The sequence below is a fragment of the Phlebotomus papatasi genome, chromosome 1 (genome assembly GCF_024763615.1).
Source record: "Phlebotomus papatasi isolate M1 chromosome 1, Ppap_2.1, whole genome shotgun sequence".
In the NCBI taxonomy this organism is placed as follows: domain Eukaryota; kingdom Metazoa; phylum Arthropoda; class Insecta; order Diptera; family Psychodidae; genus Phlebotomus; species Phlebotomus papatasi.
Window position 1 is genome coordinate 79,196,077 of NC_077222.1, and position 12,384 is coordinate 79,208,460.

The 12,384-nt window shown below is 32.3% G+C and overlaps 1 long non-coding RNA gene across 1 annotated transcript; it reads left to right on the forward strand.

Moving 5' to 3' along the window:
* Positions 1–9,916: 9,916 nt before the first annotated feature.
* LOC129810247 (uncharacterized) lies at positions 9,917–11,957 on the forward strand. Its single transcript, XR_008752710.1, has 3 exons — positions 9,917–10,278; positions 10,776–10,925; positions 11,833–11,957. It is a non-coding gene; the product is annotated as an uncharacterized LOC129810247 (long non-coding RNA).
* The last annotated feature ends 427 nt before the right edge of the window (positions 11,958–12,384 follow it).

The window sequence follows — 12,384 nt, forward strand, 5'->3', positions numbered from 1 at the left end:
CCCCCCAGGTATCCTTTTTATTACTCGTATTTTATGATTTTTCTTCGATTTAACTATAGGTGGCGAGAAGTGGGTCACCGGCGAGACGTGGTGACACCACCCTAAGGCTTGAAATTTTTATAATAGATAGCCTTCATGAACCTTCTCAAACTTACACAGTTTCAAGGGATTCGAGGAAAGATTATGTAAAATAAAAAATAATGAAATTTTGAGCCCTATTTTTTGAATATTTGACTTACAGAAAATATCAATACTGATTAGCTCAATTTAAGTACATTTCTCATTAAGATAGAGAAGAATTATCTTCGACAAAGTTGTAGAGGAATAAATTTCCTATAAAAATATGTCTATTTGATATTTTTAACGTTTGCGAGAGTAAAACGTCACAAATTATCCGAAGGCTGACAAAATTTGCCCCAGCAATTTTGAGAATCTCCACAAAATCGACTTTTAAAAAATGATTCGAAAATCACATTTCTTTCGAGATAGAGGAAAATAGTCTTCTGCAATGTTGTAGAGCAGTAAATTTTCTACAAGAATATGCTCATTATAAAACGTTTAAGTTTTCTCAGAGCTCGTGAAAGAATTAAATATGCGTTTTGACAAGTTTTGCCCCAGTCTCCCCTAATATTAAAAATATGGTAAAAATGTATAGCTAGCCGAAGTTAATACTTTGAATAAACTGGTTTTCGTATTTCACATAAAATTTTTAATGTTTCATTGATCGAAAAAGGCTAAAATCTTATTGAAGGGCATAGTAAATTTTTCGGGTATGTTTATTGAGATTTTGTGTATATACGTATATTGATTATTTATTTTATATCGAAGAGGCTACTCCAAGAAATTAATAAATCCTAAACAAACAGACACAGTTAGGTTTGTATTTACAAAAATTTTCTTTTTGAGAAAAAAAAAGTTGGTCGTTTTTCAGCCTGTGAGTTCTATGGAAAGGCCTGTATTTGCATTACTCCCCATTAGGTCTTTCATAAGCAAATAAAGCATACATTCCAAAATGAAATGTTTGCTGATATTTGGTTTCAACAATCAACCCCTTTTGAAGTTGTCTTCTTATATTCACTGAAAGCAGATCATGAGCTCAATACCACCTGCTGAATTACTTCCCATTCCTTTCTTCCGAAACACGGAAAAGGTGTTTTAGAAAATAGCCACACTCGAAGATTTTTCCAAAAGCTGGTTATATACTACAGAAGAGGATGGTGCTAAAGCTGCATCACCTATACGAGTCGGTAATAGAAGCTCCAAGAGCTTTCTGCGGCAAAATTAGATATGGCAAAAAAGCCATCATCGTTCCTTCTTCTCTATCTCCTTTACTTAATTTATGGCCACTTTAATATAACCAGAAAGGTGAGAAAAAGACTTGTTCGAGTTATGCATGTGAAAACAAATTATTGGAAAAGCAACATCTTTTTTTTATGTTGAATACCAATTTGACAAATGTTTTATAGGTCAATGTTGACACTTCAATAAAAATTCTAATAATACAGGAATCCTTTCAAAGGTGTCATAGAAAAGATACTTTCTTTGAATTTTTATAATTTCGAGAACATTTAGTTGAATGCTGAAATCAAATTCTTTGACTTAACCAGTCACAATGGGTTACTGGTTACTGTTTATTTCGTTTATCGATTGCCTGTTAATCGGAGAGTAATCACAGCTAAAACCAATTATATCGTACAACACTCCATCGTAAACTCTATATTCAGAATATTAAGAGAAAGAATATATTCGAATATTTTCGGAAATATTCGGAACTATTCGGAATATTAAAGAGAAAATAACAATATTTCCTACATTCACTAATAAAATATAATATAATAGAATTTATACAATGTCTTTTCTAATTTGAAACATGTTTATGGTCTAATTGTAATTGTGCACAAAGTAAATCTGGAATGTTAGAGATGTTTTCAGTCGTTGTTTACCACATTTAGTGAAAACTATCAAATACGATTTCGACAAATTAACATTATTGTAGATGAGGGTTTGATACAATTCCAACGCGAAAGCAATTTGCACTTAAAAGTTGAAGAAAGAATTTCAATTAAATTTGAAACAAACTCTACGTGTTTGTGATATAATCAATAGGTGAGTAATAAAATTTTATCTGATGCCCCATTGAGTTTTATTGAGGGGAGACAATTTTTAGCTCAATGTATTGTTTTCCCCTTGCCAGTTTTTTCTTTATGTATCCATTTTAATAGTATAGAGATAAATAATTATAAATGTCATGACTTTTCTCTTACTAAACATTAATTGCATGACTTTGTCTCATTCCACAGGGTGTGAATTTCACATTTCAGAGATAATGTACAAATTGTTGACACATAATTTTCTCAATACTTGATAAACTCAATAAATAAGCCAATTTTAATTTTAATTTTTAAAATATTTCTTGTAGGAATGTTTGTATATTTTCGAATTTCAAGTAAAATTGGGGAAAAAATATAGGCCTGGGCTACATAAGACGATTTCTATTCCGAATTAAATTTAATTGTATGCTTCTATAGCCACAAAAATCGATTTTTACTTGAATTTTCCTTCTTTTTAATATTTCAAACGCTATTTCCACCACCCATTTAGCTCTTTGCTGATTCACATTTACCCACTTAATGAATTTACTCTACTGAAATATCACTGCATTTATTTAAAAATTAATTACTCGCATATGCTTTCATCCTCCTCCGCACTTTTCCGCATACACTACCATATGTACATATTCCGTAAATTCAAAAATCAAAGGTTCTGTAGATCAATCATATTTGAATATTGAATTCACACTCATATAGAAGAAAAGTTTTTTCTTTTAAACTGTGACTTTTATATCACAGCTACTAATACTCTGATAGATAGTATAAACTTCATATTTTATTAGTGAGACCAGTAGGTGAATTCTGTAACTTTTGTAGCAGTCACACGTGAGTTCGAAACTTTACAATGCTAATCGAACTTTTTTTTCGAAAATACAATTCATTGATTTTTTGATGAAATCTCTTAATGACAATAATGCAAATACAGTGCATCTTGATTGATTTGTTTAATAGAATTCATTGTACATTGCATTACCAAAAATATCAAATATCTGATTTCTGTCAATACCACACGGCAATGTCACGGTTACAGAATCACTTTTTCGAAAAAGCTCTCCTGAGATTCGAACGTAATTTCTCATATGGTATTCCCAGGGATTACAGAATTCCCTTGCAGGTATTAAAAGCTAATAGCCAAACACTGTGAGATAATCAGTGTACTCACTGAGTGTACTCATAACTGGAGATAGCTTCAATTGTAAGATTTTGCTGGTGTTCGAAAAATTTAAACATAATTTCGAATTTTAATTTATGAAACATCACAGTAAGAAGCTGTGTATGGATTGATTCAAGATTATAAGTGGTTTTTGTAAAAGACTGGTCGGCGAAAAGGGAAACCTCTAGCAATGGCGTGCTATTTATAGGAATCGCCTTTTGCCTTAAAGTTGGTTACATTTCATTAATAAGTTTGAGCTTATGTAATCCATAACATTATTTAAAAAAATGATTTTGAATTACATGTTTTAATTATTTTTTAATTGATTCTAGACTGAACATCGAAATTTTATACTTCTTCATGTTTGAAAATAAATTCAATTTTATTTTTTAATTCGATACTTAGTCTAAACGGTGTTATCACACTAGAAAATTTCACATTGAAAAGTTGCTAATTAAAACTTCTAGAACCACTCTAAATCGCTGATTTAGCCAGGACATTATTGCTAGAATTGCTCAATGTCACGATGGCATGTGGGTTGTCAGATGAGTGATTTTGTTTTGAAGCATTTCAGTCGTTTGAGTAAAAATGTGTGATTTTAGTGAAGAAGAGGAAGTTCTCATCCTGTACACTGCTTTTGTGTTGTGCAAAAGGACCCGCAAGGGGAAAAGAAGGAGGGTGTGGGCGAGAGAATGGCTTTTAACGCGACCTTCACATGGTTTCGTTGAAAATCTTTATGACAACATTGCAAGTGGAGATTTTTTTGGACACAATGATTTTCTCCGAATGACTTCGGAAGAATTTGAAGAGCTTCTTCAAATCGTAGGGCCTTATCTACAAAAGAAAACTACGAAAATGAGGGAGCCAATACCACCCAAATCCCGATTGATCATCACCTTGAGGCACCTGGCCACAGGTATGTATACCTTTTTATGTACCAAAATTTTGGCGGAAGCCAAAGAATTTATAGATTCTCTGTCTTGAGCCCCATGATTATTTTTTCTTGATTTTTTTACAGGAGAGTCGCAGAGCAGCTTAACTTATTTATTCGTGATAGCACAAAATACAATTTCAAACATCATTAATGAAACTGCGCAATTTCTATACCAGTGTCTCAGCAACAAATATCTGAATTTTCCGGACAAAAAGGAAGATTGGCTGAAGATCGCAGAAGATTATTATAAAAAGTGGAATTTCGTTTGCATAGGTAATTGTTTTTAAATTATGATTTGTTTGTATTTTGCAAACACTACATTCACCAATAAATTTTTAATTAATCTATTATATTTTCCAAAAATTTCTCAATTTCTAACTAAAAAATTTCTTTTTTCATTTTTTTTTTAATTTTTTTTTATTTCTGTTGCAGGCGCTCTAGATGGCAAACACTGTGAAATACAATCGCCTCCGAATTCCGGTTCAATGTATTTTAATTATAAGCAGAAGAAGTCGATTGTTCTTCTAGCAATCTGTGATGCTTATTAAAGGTTTGCATTTATTACATAATTTTTTTTATATTTCGTAAAACTTGCACCATACGATTTATTTTTGCATAGATACATCTACATAAACGTGGGAGCGAATGGTCGAGTAAGTGATGGCGGAATTTGGAGCCGAACGCAGCTATGTATGTCACTCGAGGCAGGTGAACTTGACCTTCCGGATGAAGCTTTTTTGCCGGGATCGGATATAAAAGCACCATTCTGTTTCATTGGTGATGATGCTTTTCCTCTCGGTCACCATCTGATGAAGCCATTTCCTGGAGAAAATCTTTCACCAGAGCAAATATATTTTAATTATAGATTGTCTAGAGCCAGGATCAGTATCGAATGTACATTTGGAATAACTGCTAATCGGTTAGTTAAGATTATTTGCTGGATCGAATTTTATTTAATTAATGTATTAGTTTCCAGATACTGCAGAAGCCCATGAGCGTGGATCCTGAGAAAGCCATGATAAACATTAAGGCGTGTTGTGTATTGCACAACTTTCTTCGAACCAAACTCATAGATGGTGAAAGTGGCCGAAACAATTATAAAAAAATTCGAATGGAGCCCTCCAACATGGGGGCACACTGGAGGACACTACCACACAACAACGATCGGGAGACTCTTCAGGCTAGGGAAATAAGAAACATATTAATGAATTTTTATAACCACGAAGATTATATTTCACTTAATTAAGTACGTAATAAGGATGCAATTAAAAAAAAATAAATTCATGAATTACAGTCAACTTGATTTCAGCATTTTTGACTAGTAAAAATTAGAATAACATGCGAGTAATAACTAAATATTTTAATATACTTCATCAGTCATTAGTTTGCACATAATTAATTAAATTCTTTATACAGGATTGCCCTGTGTCTTATCCTCCACAAGTGCCTCTTGAATAATGTTCGTGATCTTTGCTATACATTGACTTCGCAATTGGACATTTTGTATGCTGTCCAACTCCTGGCCCCAGATCATTCCCCTTTGTTCATTTATAGTTCGCTGATTATTTGATTCTCGTCGAGCTCTGCTTTCTTCCAAATATTTGACCACAGCATCCCCAACATAATTATCCTCTGAGTTGTCCTGCTTCTTTCTCTTCTTCTTGGAACAATGATCAATTCGAGGAATAGGATCATGAAGCCGAGGAAGTTCCTGTAAATCGTCTATTTGACTATTGTTTTATCGATGACCGTTTCTTCTGACTCCTCCTGATTTTCTGATTCTTCAACGGAAAATGTTGCATTAGATGGGCCTCCTTGATCTTGGGTGTCAGGGTGACTTGTTTCTTGGCTGTTTGGTTTCCTGATTGTGGAACTCGAGGGCCTAAAATTGTCTTCCGTTTTTGTCGTAGAAAGAGTAGGTTTTAAAAAATTCATTGCCCTATAATGAATCCACGAAGGAGGTCTTTGGTATGGGCCACCACTCTTGTTTTTCCTTTCATTGTTCAGGATCATTTGGTAATAACTTTTTATGTTCAACCATTTTGCCCGACAAATCTCAGGCGTGAGTTCAGGCGATTTGTGACTCAATTTGTCGCAAACGGACTGAAAACCATCAGATCGGCTGCCTCTATTTTTGTATTCTCGGCATTTGTAGTCCCAAATGACGGATTCTTGATGAACAGCCTCAATCAATTCCGACACCATTTCATTTGACCACGAAATCCTAGAAGTTTATGAAGGAATATAAAATGTAGATCGAACACATTTTTGTTTAGCTTTTTTCTTACTTATCCTCTTCACCGATCTTTTTCAATGCCTTTTGCCCTTTCTTCTCCATCTCGTTTACGATAAATTGGCACTACTTTTAATCACAATTTCATCACTAATAAACTGGTGGGAAAGTTGTGGCGCAGAAACTACCCGAATGACTGCAATAAAGTAGTACCCGATGCAAATGTAATGAGCAAATTTTGCTCATTATTTGCTCATTAGTTATCAATCGTATTTATGCTATTTTAATCTATTTAAACCAATTTTTGTGACTCGAGTCTACTTTTTTATCACTAAATGAATCGATTTCTAAAAGTTCTTGAAGAAAATTGCACAATAGGGCATATATCAGCAACAATTGATGTGAATCACATGAAAATTTTCATGTGAAATTCTCTAGTGTGATACCACGGTAACATCGTTTTACCGCGGTATCACACTAGAGAATTTCACATTAAAATTTTAATGTGATTCACATTAATTGTTGCCGATATGTGTCCTAATGTGCAATTTTCGTCAAAAGCTTTTAGAAATCGATTCATTTAGTGATAAAAAAGTGGACTCGAGTCAGAAAAATTGGTTTAAATAGATTAAAATAGCATAAATACGATTGATAATTAATGAGCAAATTAATGAGAATTGAGCAAATTTATGAGAAAAATTTGCTCTCGCTTTTGCATGACATAAAAGTAGTGTACAGGAGGAAAACTTCCTCTTCTTCACTAGAATTGCACATTTTCACTCAAACGACTGAAATGCTTCAAAAACAAAAACACTCATCTGACAACCCGTGTTCCCGTAGTATTGAGCAATTCTAGCAATGTGTCCTGACTAAATTAGCGATTTTGAGTGGTTCTAGAAGTTTTAATGAGCAACTTTTCACTTTAACTTTAATGTGAAATTTTTTAGTGTGATAACTCCGTAGCATCGTTTTACGCCATGTTCATATTTTTCAAATAAACCTAGACCTACTCAATCTACTCATAGACCAAACGTCTAGGTTGACGATATTCTCTAGCTGATTTCCTAGGTGGGGGGTTTCACACCTAAAGGAACTTTCATCTTTTGTAGAATATTGACTTGTTTTAGATTCTGAGTCAGCCAAATCAAAATCATTATCTGAGTACAGATCTTCCTCAGAATTTACTTCTTTCTTTTCTTGATTAAAAATAATGCAATATTTGTGAGGAATCAACTTCTGTATTACAGCAATTTCATATCGAATTCGGCTCAATTATCTTAATTATTTTCCCACGGACCCACTTAATCGAATTTTTATCTTCAACTCTGTACAAAACTGTAACATTAAGCTTGAATTTATGATCCGGCAAAATGAAAGTTACCTTCTTATCCTTTTTATTAAGTTTTGATTTCAATTTTGGTATATTCTTAAAGTGAGGATTAATAGTGTTATACATAGTCTTTGGAACAAAGTTGAAGTGGTCGGCATGTGGTTGTATCGAGCAAGAAATTTTCGAAGAACTTTTGCTAATTTAAAAGAAGAACTGGTGCCAGTAGCAACCATTTCTTTCCTCAACGCATTTTTTTTTACAGTTTGAACTGCTCTCTCACAGATTCTGTTCCTCTGTGGATGATAAGGAAGACTTTTCAGTACCTTGATATCTCTTTGGTGGCAAAAATCAGTGAAATGATTCGAGTTAAAAGGAGGCCCATTATCTGAGACAATCTCTTCTGGATTTCCCATTCTTAAAAAAGTTTCATCAAGGACAACCCCAACCTTTTCCGCAGAAGTACCATTCATGAGTACCAATTTCAGCCATTTAATGAAACTATCTACCATAATTAGCACTTCTTTGCCCGCGAAATGGAAAAAAAATCGAATAGAATTCTTTCCCAAGGAAAAATTGCGGCTTTCCATTCCACTGTGTAAGATTTGTTTCTCTTGGCGGTGACATTAGAATTTTTAATTGGGTATAAATTTTAAGAGTCTCGTTGGCATAAGAATATGTTGACATTGGAGAAACTTCGAAATTCTAAAAAAGAAATTCTTCAGCTAACACCCGAACGTAACGGGAAGTAAAAATGTCTTTTCATTGACTTTCGAAATCGGTTTTCGAATGTATTTTGTTTAACGGAAAGTCCAGCTTGTGAGAATTCGGGATGATTCACATAGTCTTCAAAGGACTTCGTCAGAAATCGAGCTTGTAATCGCAAATAATTAATTAAAATTAATAATCTAATATGAAATCAGCAAGAGATGCTGTGTATTCTTTGATCTTATTTGGAAAATTAGCTTTTATAATTGAAATGTCATGGTCCACAAAAATTTGAAAATGAGGTAATTTTGAATTAGGATGCAATTAAATTTCGCAATTCGTTCAAGATATAGACAACAGATAAAACATGACAGAAAATATAATAAATATTACATTTTTGATACTTTTAAATATTTTTTTGATATCTTTATTACAATTTTAATCACAACTATTTTTCCATAAATTATACCCAATAAACAGTGTTTCTTCCTCACATTCAATCAATTTCGTAATTGAGTCCAAGAGTACAGCAATAAAAAGAGATTTTATTAATGATATCAGTAGTATAATAGTGAATATGAGTAAATTAATAATATAATATTATAAACGACGAAAGTTTAGAAATATTTCCGGTATTACTAGAGCAATGTAATTTTATTCAACCCATTCACAAAATCCATAAGCCAAAACAAGCTTTTCAATTAGCTCTCCAAATAGGAAAAATGGGTTGACTGAAATTTTCCACTCATTAACTTGAAAGCATACACTGAGGGAAATGGATCTGGGAGCCGGGGTTAGAAAGAGGTGTTGAATATGCACCATGGTAATCGGGGTTTAGATTCACACCAAAAAAGGGAGAAAAAAGTGAAATTCACACCAACTTTGCTTTACAAAAGTTAACTCCGCCGAGTGTTATATCTACACCGTTCATACAATCTGTGAAAAGACACTTAAAAATGTAATTTTCGTCATCTAAAAGAATCATGATCATGTTTTGTATGAATTTAGTACACTTTCATTTCATTATAATATGAAAAAAAAGCATAAAAAAGGATTTTTAAAGAAAATAATTCGCTATAGAAGATTTAAAACTCGTCTAGTGTTAAATTTACACCACTAGAAACAAAGATAAGCACATACAAGATGAGTGTGAAAAGTACACTAAACAGCGTTTTTTAAACACCTCCTTGGGGTTAACAAAAAAAGAGACGCCAATAATTTTTCGCATTACTTTTGGTCTCAGTCTTCTTTGCATGTCCATTTGAAACAATCATGGCGTGCCCGTGTGAATTTTATTTTATTTTGTGGAAAAATTGTGATATAAAGGATATATTATTGCGTAAAACAAAACGGTAAGTGCATAAATTTCTTTTTAATATCGTGAATAGGGTGAAATATTTGCCAAAGAGGAAAAAACCTGTTTTTCTTGAAAGTTACAAATGCTGTTCCGCTTGTAATATTTACTTTTGGTGCAATTATTGCGTAAATATCTATTTACATGTTCTGTAATTAAATATAGAACCGTTAAGTGAGAAGTTGATATGTGAGAAAAAGAATTAATCCAAAAAATAGTCGAAATTGCAACAAAATTCAATTGCAAGTTACACAGCACCTCACCCATCTCGCCAATTTTGCACATAGTTATTTCTTGATAATTTTATTTTTTTTTTACAGTTTTGGCGAATAGAAACCCAATTTCAGAGATTTTTTTCTGATGGAATTGCAGCGGTACATGTAGACAGAATTTGACCGAGACACCTTGGGGCTGCTCCAACAGGGCACACATGACTCCTCGTGACGAAATCCTTATAGGTATGTTATATAATTTGAATAAAATGTTGATTTGTCGGCATTTATTTATGCTTTAGTTTATCTACCGCAGGATTAAAAAAATGTAGTAGATAATACCAAAACATAATTATCATTAATCAGTAAAACAACATTAAATGCTTTTAAAACTTAAATTACTTTCTTTTTAAATATTCCATTCTTTATCAATTGAGTAATATTTTTTGCAGATCAAGTATCTTGTTTTATTGGAGACATTTAATACAATGATTGATAATTATTTTCCGTATTGTTGGCAAGATATTAAAATATAAAAATTTTAATCAAAAGTATTTGGAACTATAGTTTTTTTAGTTGTACTTACAAATACTTATGCTTAAAAATGGTCCATTGATAGAATCAAGAAATTATTAATCTTTCCATGTTTTATTTTTTCGTACCGAATTAATAAATTATTATAAAATTGAATATTAAAATGCTAAAAGTTTTTGATTGTAATTTTTTTAATTCGTTTCTTTTAGAGTTTGACAGCATCGCTTTGAACTAACTGAAAACCTGGTTCAGTTAGAACTTTGGGCCAATCTCTTATAATTCGAAATGGAATTTGCTTCTGCATACAGGACCCGCCGTGTTTGAATAGCCAGGCCTCAAAGCAGTTTCCAAATGACTTGGTAAGTTCAGCAAAGCGATATAAATATATATTTGATACAAAAATTCATCTTCCAAGTTAGGAACATTTATTTAATTTAAAAAAAGCAAAATCAGATGGCCATATTAAATGTACGCTATACAAATATATCGCTCCTTAGAAATTACAGGTAGCTAACTCAGTGTTTAGCGATTTTGAGATTTAGTGCACATAGAAAGAGAATTTAATAAATTTTCACATGATATAAGTCATTAAGTTTCGTTTTTAAAAAAGTTCTATTAAATTTTATTCTTCTTGATTGCTTGTGCAATTTTTGTTTGAAGTAAGGGGCACAAAATAGATGTATCGTTCATATTTTTGTGAAACATGGGATTAACTCAAGAAAGTTGATTCCTTGTCATTCCAATTTCAAGACAATTTACGCATAGTTTATAATGAAAAAGAGCTAACTCATAAAAAATATATTTGAAAAGGTAAAAAATGAGTATGTTTCAATATTTATATTAATGCTTATACAAATGAAAAAGAAATTTTTTTTGTTCAGTAATTGAATTGAGATAATTATTTACATCAAGTTGAATCTTTCATTCTGTCTCCAGAAAAATGGCTGAATATGAGTTGGCTGTTTGTAATTTCCAAGGAGCGATATATTCCGGATATTCAAATTGGGAAATCATAAATTATATTCTCCGTATTATAAAGCATTTACAGTATGATATTCTTTTGTAATTTGAATTCCAAACAGTTAGATATTAAAAATTCTACTTTTTCAATTGTATAATACCAAAATGTTGCTCCTGAAGATGCCCTCTTATAATATAAACTCGATTTTCAAACAAAATTCTCAATTTCAATCGGGCATTAAGTAGTCTATTTTTGTTATAATTCATGTATTGTCTTTTCAAAAGTTTTTTTCTTGTCTTCTCCAGATTCAAAGATCTTGGTATGTCTTCTTGGTCTGATCCACAAGACTTTGCCACTCGGGCTCTTCGAGAATAAACTTACGATGAAGTAAAACGGAACTACTATAGACTCCAACTTAACAATTCTGAAGGACCTCTTAATGCTTTACTGAAAAATTTTGGAGGCTGTGGATTCATATGAAAATAAAAAAAGTATCTTTAAAACCAACTATATCTTTTATTGGGATGGGTGTAATATGTACACTCGATGGGGGTACTACAATTTACACTATATATGGTGCTACTATAAACCTCATTGAGGTTTATCTATTTTAAATATCATTGGTGTGATAATAAACCTCGAAGGGGTTTCAAATTCATTTCATGGCGTCGGTGTAAAATCCACACCCGATGGGGTTTACTTTTTCTATTCAATCTTTTTAACCCCCGCCTATTACCAAATTTACTACCGGAGAGGTTTGGTTGATTCGGGGTTAGAATTTGGTGTGAAAAATAACCCCCGATTTGTGCATTTTTCACACTCGAATTTCTCTCAGTGTAGAGCCATAAATTCAGTGA